A 19,392-nucleotide genomic window follows, 5' to 3' on the forward strand; every position below is an offset into this window, starting at 1 on the left:
CTGGAAAGAAAAGTGACCAGAATAGAAACTTTGCGCACAAAGCTCTGTCTGACTTGAAAAATGCCATAATGGATAATAATATATAAGAAATATTAATTACACATCAACAATAAAAATTGATGATCTTGAAAGTCTGGTTTGATAGCCAGTTCATTTTGTAATAATATAGGTAACCTAGTCTATTTGAGGCACAAACGAACAGCCACCTCAGAAAGCACATTGGTAAATTCTGGTGGTGCTATAATGATTGCAATTAACAGGTATGCACTAAACCATTTAATACAAACCCAAGAAGCTTCCTGTGAGATTTCCTGTAGTAATAACAGAACGTTGTCTGGGAAAATTAAATTCACTATGCAACCAGAATTCCAGACATATGTATAATCGCTCTAGGTTTGGGAAATAACTGAACTTGAAAAGGTGTAAGTGAATGAATTTAGTACTTCTCTGCAATGAACTAATTAAAGTCGATCTGATGTTCTCGAAATGGATTGCATCCAAAAGAAGTGATCTTGGATGTTCAATACAAATGTACGTAGTCTTTACAAAATAGATAATAAAACATCAATAACATGCATCTTCCATTGCCCTTTGGTGATTTATTTTCTCTTTATTAGCCAGAGTAGAAAGAGCAGTAAAATCTTCACCCACAGAAGATGAACAAGCCTTCAAGAAATTATAACTAGAAGAATAATACAGACTGAAGGGAAGTACAAATAATGGCACTTAAAGACGTAGCTGTCCTTAGTTTTCTTTGCATTGAAACATAGCATCATTGCCAGAGAGACAAAGTTCAATCACTTGGTTTGTTTTATGACCAGACAAATAGACAGAGGATGTTCTCATAAAATGTCTCCACATTTACACACTTTCCACCAAAGATTTGGTGTTATTCAACCTGGGCTCGTTATTTTGCTTCATATACTAAGGCATTGTGGCAATTGGCCCGTTAGTGGTGTTTTAAGTGTTATGGCAATGTTAGAAAGACCTGGCATTGTATTTTTTTTTTATCTTGGAGCACGTGTAGACTGTTCTGACCACAAACAATTAAGGAACGGATGAGGAACTGAGGGTATGTGAGGCAAATTAAGGAACTGATGAAGAACTGAGGGTATGTGAGGCAAATTAAGGAACTGATGAAGAACTGAGGGTATGTGAGGCAAATTAAGGAACAGATGAAGAACTGAGGGTATGTGAGGCAAATTAAGGAACAGATGAAGAACTGAGGGTATGTGAGGCAAATTAAGGAACAGATGAAGAACTGAGGGTATGTGAGGCAAATTAAGGACTGATGAAGAACTGAGGGTATGTGAGGCAAATTAAGGAACTGATGAGGAACTGAGGGTATGTGAAGCGTTTTACATATCGGGCCAAAGGAGGACGTGACTGGTGTATACAGTCAGATTAACTGGCATTGGAACGCTAATGAGAATAATGATATAGCACATTATTAAAAGTGGTGTTAATTATCTTGGCACAGGATTTTCTACTGGAGTGTATCATCACACAGGTACTGCTGGTCCTGCAGATAAATATTTTTCTCCTGTGCCTCAAGCACATACTATCAGGCACACCATTTTATATAGAAAGATGCATGATATTCTCTCATAGAGAAATATTGACCCAGCATACTTTGCCTACCACTGCAGTACAGAAATATTTTACTAAGTTCCCTTCATGGATGCCAGCAAAATCATTTCGTTTTGGCCAGTGATACCTTTTGCCGTTCAATACTCTGTGTTTACCACAATTCTCTAGGTAAAATTACTGGTTGTGCTCACATGTTCAATTTAACGTCTTAATTTATCATTTTTACAGGGCTACTTTAGGTTGCTAGGCCGAAGCTGAGAAAAGGTTTTTTTTTAAACTCAGAGAAGACTGACCAAATATAAACTGGCTAGCATAAGAAAGCAATTCTACAACTGTTGACACAATTTAAGAGAAATGGATATTTAAAGGAACTCAGCAATAGGCTAAAAACGGTAAGCAGCACTTACCACAAATCTTTTGCAATGCGTGTAATAACAACGCGGTCGTTGCAACAACTGCGTTGTAACCATGCATAACAATACCCCGCAAGTCGTCCGCGTTGTAATTACACGTGTTGTAAACGCATGCGGAAAAACGTCACATATTTGGCTAAAACATGCATTTGCAATGCATTATGTCTCGCATTTATGCGCGTTTGAGCTATTGGCATTGTAAATGACAATGCCTATTATTTTTGTTTTAGTTTTTAAAACTTAAATAAAAGGCATTGTCATTAACAATGCCAATAGCTTAAACTTGTGTAAATGCAGGACCTATTGCAAATGGTTGTTTAACTTTAACACTGAACGCGGCGCCCACTTCAAGGACACCACGTTTGGTTTCTTTTTTTTTCTTTACTTTAACACTGAGCGCGGTGTCCTTGAAGCGGTGCCGAGCTCAGTTTTAAGGTTAAAAAGTAAATAAACAAACAGAGTGCTGTGTCCATGAAGAGGGCATCATGCTCACTATGAAAGTTTAAAAAATAAAATAAATAAAAAATGTAACAGAACGTGGTGTCCCAGAAGTGTATGCCGCACTCAACATAAAAGTTTAATAAAAGTACAATTTTAAATGATTGCGGTGTCTCTAAATCGGGTGCTGCGCTCATTATGCAAATACCAAAGAAAGCAGCCGCCATTGCCCCCATCAGTGCCTATAACCAAAATAGTGCACACCCACTAGATAAAGCAGGCCATGTAACAAGCCACGTAAATGGTCCAGTCATTATGGGCAGTAACAAATGGAGACAAGGCGGTACCAAGGCGAGACTAACAAGCCAATTTACGAATCAGAAGCCACCATTTAAGAAGGACAATGACACAAAGCCAATGACAAATATGGGCGGAGAGTGGGCAGGGCTGCAAGTGCATACCCTAATACAGCATGCCTGGCAGAGTGAGAAGTGCATGCTCACTGCCGCTAAGCTCAACATAAAAAAGTAGAACATGGCTTCTCAGGAAACTACAAAACATTCAAAGTACTGCAGCCAAATTGATTCTCGACATCTCCCACCGCAGCCATATCACCGAACAGATCCGAGAAATTCACTTGCTCCTAGTCAACAAAAGAATCATTTTCAAGCTCCTCATGCACGCCTACAAAGCCCTCCACAGCACAGGACTAGTATACCTGAACAACTGCCTCTCATTCCACGTACCCACCAGACACCTCCACTCCACTCAGCTGGCCCTTGCCACCGTCCCACGGATCCACAAGACTAGAACCGGAGAAAGATCCTTCTCCTACCTTGCCGCCAAGACTTGGAACACCCTGCATCTCCAACTCAGACAATCCCTGTCGCTGTTCGAATTCAGGAAGGATCTCAAAACCTGGCTCTTCATCTGAGCCCCAGCGCTCAGACGGATCAGCAGCCCCCCCCCTCCCTCGCCCCCAGCACCTTGAAACCCTCACGGGTGAGTAATTGCACTTTACAAACCCTGATTGATTGATAGATTGATTGACTGCTTAACTGTGCCTCACTGCTTGGTGGGTAAGGGAGGGGGAAGGACTCCCCTGAGGTGGCAAAGTAGCGTACAGCACATGGAACTTAAAGGGACGGATGGAAACCTGGGCCTGCCTTTTCAGAACACTGTTGCAGCACCCCTACTTCTCTACTCTGGGTTCCCCCAGATGCGTGCAAGCTTAGGGTGGGTGTGATGGGCATAGCTAGAGTTATGCTGCTGTATTATTCAATAGTTTACCCATCTATCTCCACCAGCTGATGAAAGCCTTGTTACCACCCAACAAGCTCCTGACTAACCAGAGTGTGAACTTTCAGCACACTAGCCCCCAAAGTCACAACCTCAACCATATGCACATCAAGATGCCCCCTTTATCTACCCTGCCCCACTGGTCACAGTCTCCACCATATATGTATGTGAGCCCAATTGCTCCCCTTGGCACCGGGAGTCACAGCTGCAATCATTTAAGTGAAGTTGCTCTCTTCAGTACCATGATCTAACAGGCCACAGCATCAATGCATATGTGGATTACACAGACAACCCTATTCCGGAAGGACTTGTGCCAAGTGCTTAGTGTGATGTCAAAAACAATGTTGGTTACTCACAAGCAAGCAACAAATGCAAGCATATTCTTGAAGCTCGCATTCCTGGTGCTGGTTCTTTTGAAGGCCTGGTGCCAGGAGCAGCTATTAGGCTTTCACACTGCTCATGCCACTCACTGGCACTTCGTGTTCAGGATTTGTGGCATTGGCAGAGGGTAAGGTCGTGTTTTAAAGCAGAGATGAAAATATTTCTCACTTTCTGTGCCAGCCACATGGAGAGCTGAGCAGGATGAAGACAGAGACCCCACACACAGTGTGCATGTGCAGCTCAAGGGTTTAGATCAAGGCACATCGTTACTCTGTGCACAGTGTGCATGTGCTGCAGGAAGATCACTAACAAGAGATCACGCACAAGGTGGACATGCGCATCACATGGGTCACTAACAAGGCATTATGTTACACTTCACATGCAACTCAAAGGTTAGAACTTGAAGCTAGGGGTGGGCAGGAAACTCCATCACACGGCGGCTGGCAGAGTTTTTGCCGAACTCCATTCTCCAAACGAAGTGTGAAGTGGGCAAAACTCTGCGAACTCCGCTGGCAAAGTGGAGTTTATCACCCAAACCTAGTAGTAACAAATAGGCTCTCACTGCCTATAAAATGAAGATAATAGCTGCTAGTGTATATTGTGCAGAGATCTGAAGGAACAAAATAATGCCAGGCTTGCAAGTACCAGAAAATACCTTCTTACGACTAATTCATGATCTTGGCCCAGGAACACTAATGACTATACTAAGATCTGATCAAGGCATGCATAAAATCGAAGATTACATTGCACTTGAACCCATCATATACTGGGTAAGCCTGTGGATAAACCCCAACTTGTCAACTTTTCAGAAAGCTCTACAGAATTTACGAGGAAACCAAAAGTACATATTGTTACCATGGTTCAAGCATGTGTCCAAAATACTTTGGACACATGTTTATAAAGCTTATTTATTTATATATTTCCTGAAGTTAAAAGGACACTATATGTGAAGCTTCCACTAGCAATTCTGCCAGTTCTGTCCTATGTTAAAAACTGGACTCAGCAAAGCAAGTTTGTACAATTGCACTATAGGAAGAGAAGAAACCATTGTACATTTTATGCTGCTGTGCAGTAAATCGATTTCTGCAAGAAAATTGTATTTACAGCCCTTATTCATCAAATACAGGACCAGACATAGAGAGGCACGGCTCCAATGCTACCGACCAGACCTAAAAGCTATCTACTCGTCTGTAGCATCTTGCATATTTATAGTATGGAAAATTACGGGTGAACAACCTTTACAACGCAACTATTACAGCGCACTACACATACAACAAAATTATTACAACGCAACATCCACTACAACGCATTCCATTACATCGCATGACACTACAACGCATGTTTAAAAACTACCTTCACAACGCATTCCATTACATCGCATACTACCTTTAAAACGCATATCATTACAACGCAATCCAACACTTACCCTACTGTTGCACCCCCTGGAGTTAGAATAGTATTTTTTACCCCTACACTATCCAATACTTACCTTGCTCAGCGCTTGGACGCCCATTGGGAAGCAATCGCGCTATACAAAAATCAATTCAATTCAATTCAATTAAATGCAATTTAATATTATGCGTTGTAATGGTATGCGTTGTAAAGGTAGTATGCGATGTATTGGAATGCGTAGTAAAGGTAGTTTTTAAAAATGCGTTGTAGTGTCATGCTATGTAATGGAATGCGTTGTAGTGGATGTTGCGTTGTAAAAAATGCGTTGTAAGTGCATGCGTTGTAAAAGTGTGCGTTGTAACGACATACATCCAAAATTACGAGATGAGCAGACAACCTAGTCTTAGGGCTAAAGACTAGAAGGGAACCAAATTAAAAGCTCTCCTCATTCTACAAGCTTGTGATTTTCTGTACGTTTGGAATGTTTTAATTGTCTAGTGCTTTTTTGTATGGCCATTAAGCTGAAACAATAAAAACGTTTATCTATGATAGTTTAGGCCCTATTGTCTTTGAGTATATAGGGATAGTAGACTTTAAAGAGCACTCAGTCCTACTTCAACACAAAATAGAAGTGAGATAATAGCTGTAAAGCAATTAGAAGTTATGTGATGTTCTCCTAAAGCATAAACTATGAAATTCAGGCTATGTAAACTTAACAAATTATTTTAAAAATCTTTTAAATATGTGTACAAGAGAAGTTTATCACAATCTTCACCCAGCCAGGTTTCAGAACATTGTATTATGCATCACAAGACAGTTTGTCTTGTATTTAGTGCAATATCTGAAACCTGTCGCCAATTGTCTGAGCTCACTAGTGGTCAGAGGGATGCTTAACAATAAAAATGCATCCATTCTGGAAGAATAGGATGCCTGGTCTCTAATGAAATTATGCATCAGTACTTTCCGGCTATTAAACTACCACAGTTCGCAAGCCTGCAGGTAGGGGGATTAGTAGCTAATATTACAGCATACTAAATCCAGCATGCCCAGGCCTCAATTGTGGCAATGACGGCCTCCCAACAGAGTTCCATAAAGAATTTTCTGTAGAGCTAACACCTTTTTTGATGGCGCTTTCAATTTTATAAAGAAGGAGGAGAGGTCCAATCAATTATTAAGGAATCAACAGTTGTCATTTTTGTTAAGAAGGGAAAGAATTTTAGGAATGTAAACTCATATAAGCTGATTAGTTTATTAAATACTGATTATAGAGATGCAAATGAAAATTTGGGCAAATAGTATTACTCCGGCAGCCCAGAAGACTGGGTTTGTAGCTGGAAGGTTCTTGTCATATAACACTGGCTTCTTAGTTCAGGCACTGTATTTTTTTTAAGTGAATCGGACGCCCACACTAATAATGACAGTAGATGCTGATAAAGCATTCAACCTGGTGAATTGGGATGCTCTTTTTATGGCCTTGCAAGGTTTGGCTTTCCTTCTCAATGTAATATTATGCTTCATAATGTATATCAAGGGGCACATGCCAAGGTCTTCGTCAATTCTAATTTCGAAGGGTTGGTCGATATAGATCGGGGAACTCTGCAGGGTTGTCCCTTGTCTCCCGTTTTATTTACCTTTTTTTATCGTATCCCAGGCAGTTAGAATTAGGGCAAATTTGGGTATTGAGGCACCGATTGTAGGAATGTCTAAGCTAAAACTATTCGTAGACTACATACTTTTATACCTCAGGCCAGAAAAACAAAATATTAAAACAATATTGGCAGAGTTTGAGCAGTTCCAATCGATTGGGGGATATAAAATTAATCATAATAAAACTGCTTTTATTTAACACCCCTTTTAGCATTCTTCCTTTTAATCTTCAGCAGCAATCTTCCTCTTCCAACACAATTCGTTATTTGGAGACATATGTAACTAATTGCTACATAGAGCTTTATAATCTGAATTGTGGGGTAAAGATGAAGAAGATCAAAGACTTATTGCACAGGTGGACACTTCTTCCTCTTACACTAATTGGCCGAGTAGCTCTGATAAAAATATCTATTTACATTTGCTGATTTTTCTTTTCACAAATGTTCCGATAAAAATCAGCATGAACTATTTGAAAGAATCAGAAGCATTTTTTCAATACTTTATTTGTAACAAGAAGGTCTCAAGTGTTAAACTTCCAGGGGGGGATTGGCACTGCCTCAGGTAGGCACATATTAAGAAGCCTCTATTATAAACATATTAGCTTGATTAGTCGACGGTAAGGGATCTCTGGATAGTTTTTTTTTTTTTTAAAGATGGTGCATGATGCCGGATCCCAGCTCCGAGTTTTTATCAAGACGGCCAAACTTCCAAAGACCAGCTATTAAACAGTGCAGGAATATTGTGTGAGATTTCAAGCATTCTATCCCTTAAATGCTCAGTCTGCAGGGTATGAATCTTTGAAGCTAAAGGAATGCAAAACTCTGGGCATACAAATACCAAACAGCCATCTGAGTTTTTGGAAAGCAAACAGATTTAATGAATTAGGCCATTTTTTGGTGGGGGGGTGTATGATTTGGCAGAATCTTCAAGCTAGGTGCGGGGATTGCTGCAAGCTTTTCTTCTTTGGGTACCAGCAGATTACGCACCTACTGAAAAAATACAGTCTCCAGTCAAGCACAGTCTCCTCCCTAGTAATGGCTGCTTTGTTTAGAATAAAGCAACAGTGGGTAGGTAACTGGTATTGCTGAGTGCCACCTGGTGAAAAGTTTTTGGGATAAGATCACTAGGCAACTCAATGCACATTTTCCGAGGTTGAGTGGCAGGCGATATCGTAATTAGGCAATAAGGCCTTAAGAGCTGAAAATTTTAAAGAATGTCTTTTTTGTCATGTTGGATGGCATATTACACTCCTAAAGCCCTCCATACAATGTATCCAGAACTGGAGGATCACTGTTGTGCTGTCAGCAGTTGGGGGTGGAAACTGGGTACACACTTTTTTACATGCCCAATGGTAGTACAATCTTGGAAAAAGGTATTCACCACCCTACGTTTAGGATTACAGAGGAGGATCGAACCGGAGAGTGGGGCGGCATTCTTTGGCTTTTTAATGCAGAGGCAAAATTCACCATTGGCTAAAGGGAGGAAAACATTTTTTTCGATTGCCTCTTTAGTAGCTCAATCCTTGATCTTACAGAATTGGAAGACAATTACAGTACTAACATATCAAGAGGTGCATGATAAAATGAACCAAACAAAAAAAGGTAGAGGAGGCCTTTGCAAAAGGGTTCGGGCTATTAAGAGATTTACAGCTGCATGGCAATTCTTGGAAGGAATAGAAATGTAGCAGTGTATGATGTTGTAAATTATATTGGGGTGATTTGTGTGTATTGAATGCAGTATCTGGAATGAGTAAATTTTAGGTAAATTATTCAGGGGCGGTCGCACTATTTATTAAGAGTTACTTGCTGCTAGGAACTGTAGAGGGTGTCACTTGAGCAAGTATATTATACCATCTTTATAATAATGTCTGTATTGGAACTAGTAGTGTATATATGTCTGGCGCATTACACACTTCATAACAGGATTGTCAGGGCAAGATTTGTTTCCTATAATTTTTATGGAAAAATTCTAATCACACATTGGTTCATTATGTAGCTTTTTTATAATGGTGTTGTCACTATATCTGTGATAGTGAGTGAAAGAACAGCCAACAAGTGTTTCACCCCTTTACATGGCCATCTGTCCTGGGGCTTCCTCAGGGCGGTTTAAAAGATTAGTTTTGTAGATCAGGTCGTCTTGGTCAATGGTTTTGTTAGGATTCTCTAAATTTTGGCGTAATGCCAGTCCGGGTCGCTGCAGTCAGTCAATGTGGATCCACACATTTTATAGAAGGCTCCCATGAATGGTCAGAGGGTGGAATTTTGAGTGACGCACTTTACGTAGATATGGAATAATATTGTTTACATGAATACCAGTACATGCTTATCTTAGGCACAAATGCACTTTCTGAAACATAATAATTCATTGCACTTTATTTAAGCACTGAACAATGTTGTCTATATGAATATGAAACCGGCATAGAGAGGACTGCTCTAGACTGGATTGCATCCTACCTTCGAAACAGAACTAATTTCATCCATACCCCACCTTTCTCGTCCAAACCATACTCCACAAAAGCAGAGGTCCCTCAAGGCTCTCTCATCTCGCCCATGCTTTTCAACATCTACATGAAGTCATTACCAGTACTGATCAATCAATTTCACCTCATGTGCTATAACTATGCAGATGACAGACAAATACTCCTTCAACTGGAATGCACCAAAGACATTGGAAACTCACCAATTTTCAGCTGTGACAGAGCCGTGGATCAATGGATGACTTGGAGCCATCTCAAATTGAATGCTTCCAAAACAGAAATATTCACGTGTGGTGATCGGAAACATTATGCCACTTACCAACTGGCCTGATGCACTTGGATGAACTCAAAGCTATCGATGAATGCCCAAGTGGACAAACTAGCAAGATGAAGCTTTGTTACTATAAAAACTCTGCAACAATCTTCCCCAATTTGGGATTTCCACAAAAGGCCCAAGCTACCATCTCCCTTGTTCTGTCCAAACTCGATTAAGCCAATAGCCTCTACCACGGACCAGCTACTCTTGCATATCAAACCACAAGACCACTTCTCCCCTGCCTTGAAAGCCCTGCATTGGTTACCGGTTGTCAGAAGATCCACGTTCAAGCTGCTTTGTATCACACACAAAGCGATACATGGAATGGGACCGCTCTTCATCAGGAATAAAATCACCAAACACATTCATCATAGGAACCTCCGCTCTAGTGTGGCACCTCGCCTCAAAATCCCAAGATACAAGAAAAAAACCAAGGGTGGCACATCCTTCTCTGTTCAAGCAGCCAAATTATGGAACTTGTTACCCCCCAGCATAAGATCCATGGACAACCACCTTATCTTCAGAAAACTAGTCAAGAATTGCCTCTTCTCCACATAAGCCTCAGACACAAACAGAAATATACAGCATACCCCTCTGTATATAAGCATGTATTTGTACTATAGAGATGTACCATGATATGTGTATTGCTTTGTATATACATGTAGAACAATTATGTTTAAAAATAATTTAAAAAATTAAGCACAACACTTGAAAACCAGAGTTCATCTAATGCATCTTTAATCTACATATACTTCCTTCCTTCATGCAGCTATATAACTTCCATGTACTTGGATCTATATACGTATTACTTTTCTCCTAAATAAGCATATTCAATGCACTACCCTATTTCTCACCCTATACCTCTATCAATAGACTTAATCTACATATACTTACTCCCTTGTGTATCTATATACTTTCCATGTCCTTATGGATCTCTATATTTATTACTTTCTTTTAATTCAGCATATCCAATACACTACCCTATTTCTCACCCTATGCCTCTCTCAGTATATCTTCTACGTCAATTCTCTGGCACATCTCAAACCTCTATCTACTACTCTTTCCAATATACTACCCTATTCTCACCCTATACCTCTATCAATATATCCTCTACATCCACTCTCTCATTCATCCCAAACCCCATATCACACATCTGATCCTCAAAATAACTCTTTCTAGACTCTCCCCTACTCTACCCCTTCTTCCATCATCTGACACCTCTTTTACTATACCAATCCCCCAAAACATGCCTTTATAAACTCTTCCCTCTCCACTCCGCATCCATTTTTATTTATTCCAAGCCTCCTCCTACTGCTACGCCCTAAAAGAAAAGTCTAAATCCTTCACTCTTCTATCCCTCCACTATCCTTTTCAATCAAAATAACAGACTAACAAGTCCCCTTCTCAAATTTCATATTTCATCTATACTAATTTACCACTAATACTTTATGGGTTCCAGAGCAGCGCGCTACTCGCGAAAAGCGCTTCAACACATCATCAGGGGTAGCAAACACTATATAAATGAAAACCTTTTTTTCCTTCTTCTATCCCTCTGCTACCCTTCTCAATTCAAATAACTGAATGACATATCCACCACTTAAATTACTTTCATATTTCACTACACTAATTCAACACTAATCCTTTATGGGTTCCGGAGTAGCGTGCTACTCGCCAAATAAGTGCTTCAACACTAAATCAGGGGTAACAAGCGCTATATAAATGCAAGCCTTTTTCCCTCTTCTATCCCTCAGCTATTTTTCTCAATCCAAATAATTGACTAATATCCACCACTCAAATTACTTTCATATTTCACTATACTAATTCACCACTAATCCTTTATGGGTTCTGGAGTAGTGTGCTACTCGCCAAAAAAGCGCTTTAACACCCCATCAGAAGTAAAAAGCGCTATGTAAATGTCACCCTTTTCCACTCTTCTATCCCTCTGCTAACCTTCTGAATCAAAATAACCAACTAACCTAGCCACCACTCAAATTACTTTCATATTTCACTATACTAATTCAACACTAATCCTTTATGGGTTCCGGAGTAGCGTGCTACTCGCCGATAAAGCATTTTGACGCCTCGTCTGGGGTAGTAAGCGCAATATAAATGCAATTACAATAGAATACTAGAGTACATGTGCATTATAGGCATGTCTGCACTTTGATGAAAACAAATCATAATCTAGTTCTGGCACGATGCACTTTATTCATGCTTAGAACAAAATTGTTGATTAATATGAAACAACATTAGAACCCAATGCTCTAATTTATGATGAAGTTTCCTAATGTAGTTCCAGCACGATGAACTTTTATTTATGTCTACAATAACATTGTTAATTAATGTAAAGCATAAGTGGATCCCAATGCTCCAATTTATGATGAAGTTTCTCAATGTAGTTATAGCACGATGCACTTTATTCTATGTCTAGAATATCATTGCATATTAATGTGAAACAACATTAGATGCCAATGTTTCAATTTATGATGTTTATTTTGAAGGAAATAATGGAAATTGACTCTCTATATGGTTTGTTTGAACACCTTATGCATCTTCTCAATCAAAAACTAAATTTTAAAAGAAAGAAAAAAACTTCAACAGAAAGAGAGAAGAGTGGTAAGACAGATTTTTCCAACCTAGTTGCTAGGTATAAATAGAGGAGCTGACAGGCACTGGTGAAACAGAGTTTGAAGACAATTTCTGGTTTGGTTTGTTAGACTAAAGTGGGATAGCAACCAATTCGGACAAATGGAGATGCACACCTGAGTGAATAACTTCTGCATTTCTTGTTTAATATTACTTTCATAAACTTGGCAAATTGCTTCTCCGCTACAGAACTGCTACTGTGCAGTATAAAAGTAAATATTGTATTAAAAACTTTACACTAACTCAAAATTCACAAACAGAATATTCAACTTCAATCTTTATTATAAGCCAATGTTGTTATTTCACATAAAAAGTCACCAGTTTCCCAAATAAAATCCAGTTTTGGACTTGTTGCATTACTATAGAAATTAAAAAGTGGAAGCAGTTTAATAGTGTTAAACAATTCTAATGTTGCTTTTGACTCAAAAGTATAAATTGTCAGTACCAAATGAATTCCTATAGGTTATTGACAGTAAGTGCATATTATCCTGTATGTGCATGGTACAAATTCCCTTTTTAGCATTTACATCCAACATGTTGCTCTTTAATAAACTCATTGTATCATACTTCTACAATAAAAGAAACATTCACACAATGTATATGGCGTTATGTGCGGAAATGCTGGAAATAAATACATTTTGATGATAGCCATCCTGTGGAGTGTTGGAGTTTGTCTGGGAAGCACTTGGACAGACCTGCGACGTTGCAATGTATATATTATATTCATTTCTGAATGTGACTTGAGGGCATTGTAATAGGCAGTTTATTGTTTGAATATTCCTGCCTTGAGAAAGCCTACAGGCTATAATTTCCTGATGAAATGGATTAAAGAACACAATTGATTTGTATCCTATTTCCATCATAATAACCGCAGATTAAAATCTTACATGATCATTATAGGATTCAAATACTACTGTAAAGTAAATACATGGAAAAAATGTCCCAATGAATGTATCTAACATAAGCAAGAATGAATTTCCAAGCACAATAACAATAAAAAATATTTTATGGAAAACAAAACAGACACAGGATTAATTATTCTCAAGAATCGACTGCTGTAATTGCTCCTCTCATTCATCAGGCATGAGGAGGTTTTAACTCCATGGAGCACAGCCCTTTAATGCCAAAAATGAGCGTACAAATCACAGAGCTGTTTGTGTGTTAGGTAACCCCATAAGCCATTTCTTCCTCAAAATATCCAGTGTAACTAGTACTGGTGTCACGAGTTACAAGTTTCCTGTATGAAAGTTTCCAAATGTGATATAATCAGTATTTGGATTAATAATTGATGAACGTATCAGACAAAAATATATGGTTAATAAAAAATCTTGATTTGCACATAAAAATCCAAGACAACAAGGTTTGAAAACCATTTGTCAGCTATATTTTTACAGATGGCTGTTTACATTGTCAAACATTATTCATAGTCTTTCCATGTGGGATGCTGTGTCTTTAATACAATGCAGATTCAAAATTAAAATTGCAAGTCCCAAAATACATAGCATATACCAGTGTGTTCTGGATTTGTACTACTGCTTACCCATTTCACAAATCTTTCAAGGGAAGGGTGTGTGTATGTTGCTTTTCTAACCCTGTGTATACAGAGTAAAGGCGCTCTGTAGTTTATGCATATATAAAGTTCATAAATTTGTAAAGTTGAATTTCCTTTTTTGGGGGGGAAAGCGTTGGTTTGGTTCTTTGGGACACATTACAAGCTATAAGAAATTGAAAGTGGAGATACAGGGGTAGGAGATACTGATGCCACTACAATTATGGGTTGTTGTGTTTTTTGTGTGAGATTCCTGCAATTGATGTATATAAAAATGAGAGTGCAAATCCTTGTAAGGGTTTTGAATATATTAAAATTATTTGCAGGTATGCTATAAAATGTTTGTTATTCATACCCATCTACCACAAGGGTCAGGCTAGGAGCAGAGACTTAGAGACAGAAGAATAGAGGGTCCTTATAGCACAGGCCTTTGCTTCTTAGGTCGAGCTAGACAGTGCATGCTGTCTCTTTGAGACCTGCTGTAATCAGTATGTATGCATCAAATCCACCCCTTTTTTGCCATTGTTTTTCATTTGTCTATGTCAGTGTCCTTTAAAAATCCCTGATTGCTAGTGGTCAGTCCTGCCTCTTTGTCCCTCCTTTCTCTCTTCTGTTCCTTCCACAGAGCAGCGATATAGTACTGTCTAATTCCGCTCTGGCTCTTTATCTGTTCTCTAGGGGACTATTTTTTGGGGGCTTTCCGGCTCTGTTACTGTTTGTCTGTGTTCAGCTTCAGTGCCCTAGCTACTTACATTTAAGTATAGCATTCTTCCTCCCACCCCTCTTAACGCCACAGTTGTGTTACTGCTGCTTCCCCTGCCATGCCTCCCGGCTCCCTTGCTTATTTTAGTTGCTTTCAGACCAGCCCTTGTTTTGGTAATTTTCCCTTTTGTTCCTTTTTAACTTCTGTGAGCACTTTGGGCAGCGTTTTTTATTCAGAATTCAAGACTGAGTTTCGACCTGAACTTTTCATAGTTGAATATAAATTATGTTTATTTTAAAGAAAAGGTAGTTTTTTGGGTTAACAAGGTGTTTTTACATTGCTTTCAGTCCAGCCCATGTTTTGGGAAGGTTAGCTTTTGTTCCTTTTTAACTGGGACACTGTGCGCATGTTAGGCTGTGTTTTTTGATCCACAATCCTAAACCCAGATTGCTTATGGACTTAAAAACAAACAGTCTGGCCACCCTGGGGGACGGGTCAGACTACGCAAAGATATGGGCCCCTTTTATTTCCCTTTTATCCACGGAGTTCCGGGAGCTGTCATGTCCTGCTTACCTACGTATTTTGAAATTGATACAGGAATAGCGGGGATGGTTAGAGTGCACAGGCCTCTGATGTGTTTCTTGGGACATGAACTGTCAGTAACCGACATGCCTGACCACACTCACATGTGTGTTCGTAATCATCTACTCACCTGGAGAGGGTTGGGAAGGGAGGAGATTTTTTTTGCTCCTATTGGGTAAGGACCTGTTAATGTTCTATTTTGCTTGGTTCTTATTTGGTCCTGGAAAAGGCAGACACTAACGCCCCGGATTTGCGATAACAAACTTTTGGTTTTTTAGGGAACTTGCATACTCTGTACGCAGCAGCCCACTTCTAATTTTGAGTCATACGCGTCTTTGATCAATCATTGTTTTTCCATTTTTAGACGAGGCCGGCCCATGATGGGTTGTAGGCGGCATGCTGTGTAATCAACCCATGCAGATAATTTGTAATCCTTTGGCATTTCTCTGCCTTCAAGTTCTCTACGCTGCCGGCCCTTTGGGTTGTAGGCAACGATGCATTGTATTGTCATACCGTGTGCTCTGCTAATAAAATTGATTTAATTTTAAAACAAACACTTGCCACAAACTTCTCACTGTATGGTTTGTGAGGATTAACCAACCCTTTCAAAACGAACCATCCATCACCTGGGATTTAATATGCACCAGCATGTTCCCTTTTCTTATTATGGCACCTTGTTGCTAAAATTTGCATTTTTGGGGTTTGATAGTTGTCTGGGAAACTTTTGAAGCTTTTAGTTTAAAAAAAAAAATTGCTTGGCTAACATTGCCTGGGTTAACAGTCAATGTTGTAAGCATTGTGTTTACATCGGCTTTCTAAAATGTATGTGCGTGTTTGTTTTGTGTATAGTCTGCCCTGCCTTATCAGGCGATCAGAAACACCATTCCGCTTACAATTGAATGCATTTCAAACACTTTATTGACCCCTGCGAGGCGTGGCATGTCTCACATTCCCAACCCTACTGGCCGTCCAGAAGCAGCATATTCTTAATATGTGACTGCCAGAAGCAGTAATCTGATTACAATTCACTGACGTTGATTCGCTTTACCACCCCTTGCTAGACACTGCATTTCTCATTTCACCAGCCCCAAAAGCCATTCAGAAGCAGTAGTTTCTTATATATGTCACTGCTTTCTAAGTGCTTGCTTCATCCACAGGCCTACAGACCGGTCAAAGGCAATGATTTCTTTTAAGATACACCACCATACAAGTGGCTTCATCCCCAACCCTACTAGCCTTTGTTTTTAAGTCTGGTTTAAAATTGCTGGCCCTTTAAATGCAATACATTGTCACTTAAGGCTCTTCCTTTACGAATACATTGAAGGAGCCAAAAAGGCACACATTACACTTTCTAAAACACCACCCTTTCAGAATTGAAATTCGGGCACAGGGATGAAGGTTGCAGTCAAGGGTTATATGGCAGCCAGCCTTTTGTCTATCTTTTTAAGTTTTAAATGAATTTAATTTGATGAATGGAAGGAAATATAAACATAATACAGATAATACAAGATTAATATCATAAAACTAGAAAAAGAGAGGAATACAACTTATTGGAAAGAAAGGAAGGAAAGGAAAGGGGGAAGAAAGAGTGAAAAAAGTAAAGTATATAATAAAACTGTATAAGCAAACAATATTATAGTAAAAATGTTCCTAATTTATTATACAAGCATATAATAAAATAAAAAATATATAAAGTGGAAATAATTAAACAACAAAAGGTTACAAAAGTCAAGGTGGTTTAGGGACTTCTTCAACGAGCCTTTTGTCTATCTTAGGCACACTTTACTATAAAGCTATCACACCTCTTTGTACATGTTTGGTGGGTGCCACAGGATGGAGACATCCTGCTGTGATGAGACTCTGTATTCAAATGTTGTGTCTGGTTAGCTGCCTCCTTTCTTTCATGGGCCAGTGATTTAGATTTTATTAAGCATAAAGAGGAAAAGGACAAAAGCAACTAAGATAGTTATTACTATAGTAAATGCAATCTGTTTCCGATGTCAAACATTTAATCATTAAAGAAAGAAACTATTTTAATAGCATGCAAAAGTTAGTAACAAATTAACTATAAAGCACAACAAAACAAACCTACATAAAATCATCAGCAACACATTCGAAAATATTGGATTACCAGAAACACAAACAATATATATGTAATGTCCACAGAACTACTGTAGAACAGAGAAAACAAATTAAAACCTCACACAAGGGCGAGACCTATTGGCTTTCCCAATGCTTGTTAATCTTGTGGTGGATAGGCGTCTGTTTTTTAGCCTACGTACACACAATTTTAACAGAGTCAAGATCCCAAGAGGAATTTACACCCTCTTTATAGCACATCACTTACAGGAATCTCAATAAAAAAAAACGTGCATAAAATTCACAACTGTTGTTAGAGGGGAGCGACTGATAACTCACTTTGCTACCAGGTGAGAGTTAGGAGGCAGCATCCTTTTAAAGGCAATCTCATCCAGGATTTCTTATCAAGACATTAATATTATCATAACAGACTAGGGTGAGGTAGAAAATACCTAGCATTCAACCGGTTTGCTCCTTAGTACTTTTCATCAATGATAGGTTGATAGGAGAGTACAGTATAGGCCATCCCAACCTCTCGCTCCCCGAGTTTGCAAGATATACATTTGATTTCTGTCCATTAATGTTTGCTGATGATGTGGTTTTAGTTTAGATGACTATTGAATGCATTCAAAATTGGTTTTATTCATTGCATAATTGTACACGGGGCAACCCTCTTATCGATCTTAACACTGTAACCAATGCTATGGTTTTGTCAGGATGTCAATGACATAAAGCAATCAGGTAGAGGTATGATGCTTCTACAGTTAAAACGGTTACGTTTTTCAAATACCTTGGTTTTTCCTAAGTGGGACATGTAGTTGGACCTGTCACCTGAGATCTGAAATGTACGGGATTGACAAAGATGAAACTGTTCAAAAAATGTGATAGTACTCATGGGCCTACTCCATAGCTCCATTTCTGAAGGCTTACTTTGGAAAGAAAAATACAAAAGTCGGACTTACTCATATTTTGTATACACTACACATGCATGCTTTACTTAGATGCGTTGTTTGTGCAGAACCATTAAGACACCCGCGAATGTGCTGTTATGTGTACATCTCACATTTGCATGGAAAAAACTTTCAGGGTCTATAAGTGTATTACTAAAGGTGCACACGATTATGAAGATATTTAGTTTCAATGCCTAAGAAGTGCATATTGTTAATTGTGCACATTTTAATTTGTTAGAATTCATACAATGCTATTATTTTAAACAAGTACAAGTGACAAGAATAAATTAGAGAAGTTGCAACTTTGCCTGTGATACGATTTCAGGTAGCAACACAAAAAAGAAACCTGTTTAGCATAGAAAAGTAAATGTCTCAAGATACCAATACAACGTGCCATGCCAGAACTGCCCCTTTTCAGTGGGAAAACCTCTAGTTTCCACTGGTCGGATTCAAAACCTATCAGCTTCGATAAGCTGCTGAGTGGCTCATTCTAGATTTCCTATACATTAGCTCTAAAAACAGTACAGCTTCAAAAAGTGAAATCATATGCCTTGTCCAGCTATTCAATATATAAATTGCAATAGTTTGTATTTCAGGTGACACGATGTAATTAAGGTCAAATAAAATGTATATATTTCATACGCCACTGCAAAGCCTTCTTTTCTGCATTGCGCTGCTGCATGTTTTTGTTTCGCATGTTTATGTTGTGTCAAATATATCCTCTGAGCATTTAAGCCATTCATGCTGAGTGCGCTGCTAAACATAGACAGCAGTTCACATAACCTTTTGGAACCAGCATTAGCGCATGTGCCGAAGGTAAGCGGAAGTGTCAAGGGGGATACATGGAATGTGCTCTGAAAGGGGGCCCAACAGAGTAAAGGTATCTACAGGTAATCCCCAGAAGGTCTAATTAACACACATGTATTTTGTT

The 19,392-nt window shown here is 38.9% G+C and overlaps 1 protein-coding gene across 6 annotated transcripts in view; it reads right to left on the reverse strand.

The window, feature by feature from the left end:
• Positions 1 to 19,392, reverse strand: part of FGF13 (fibroblast growth factor 13) — a 984,800-nt gene that overhangs the window by 890,358 nt on the left and 75,050 nt on the right. The gene's annotated exons all lie outside the window — the stretch shown is intronic.

The sequence above is a fragment of the Triturus cristatus genome, chromosome 5_2, assembly GCF_964204655.1.
Source record: "Triturus cristatus chromosome 5_2, aTriCri1.1, whole genome shotgun sequence".
Classification (NCBI taxonomy): Eukaryota; Metazoa; Chordata; class Amphibia; order Caudata; family Salamandridae; genus Triturus; species Triturus cristatus.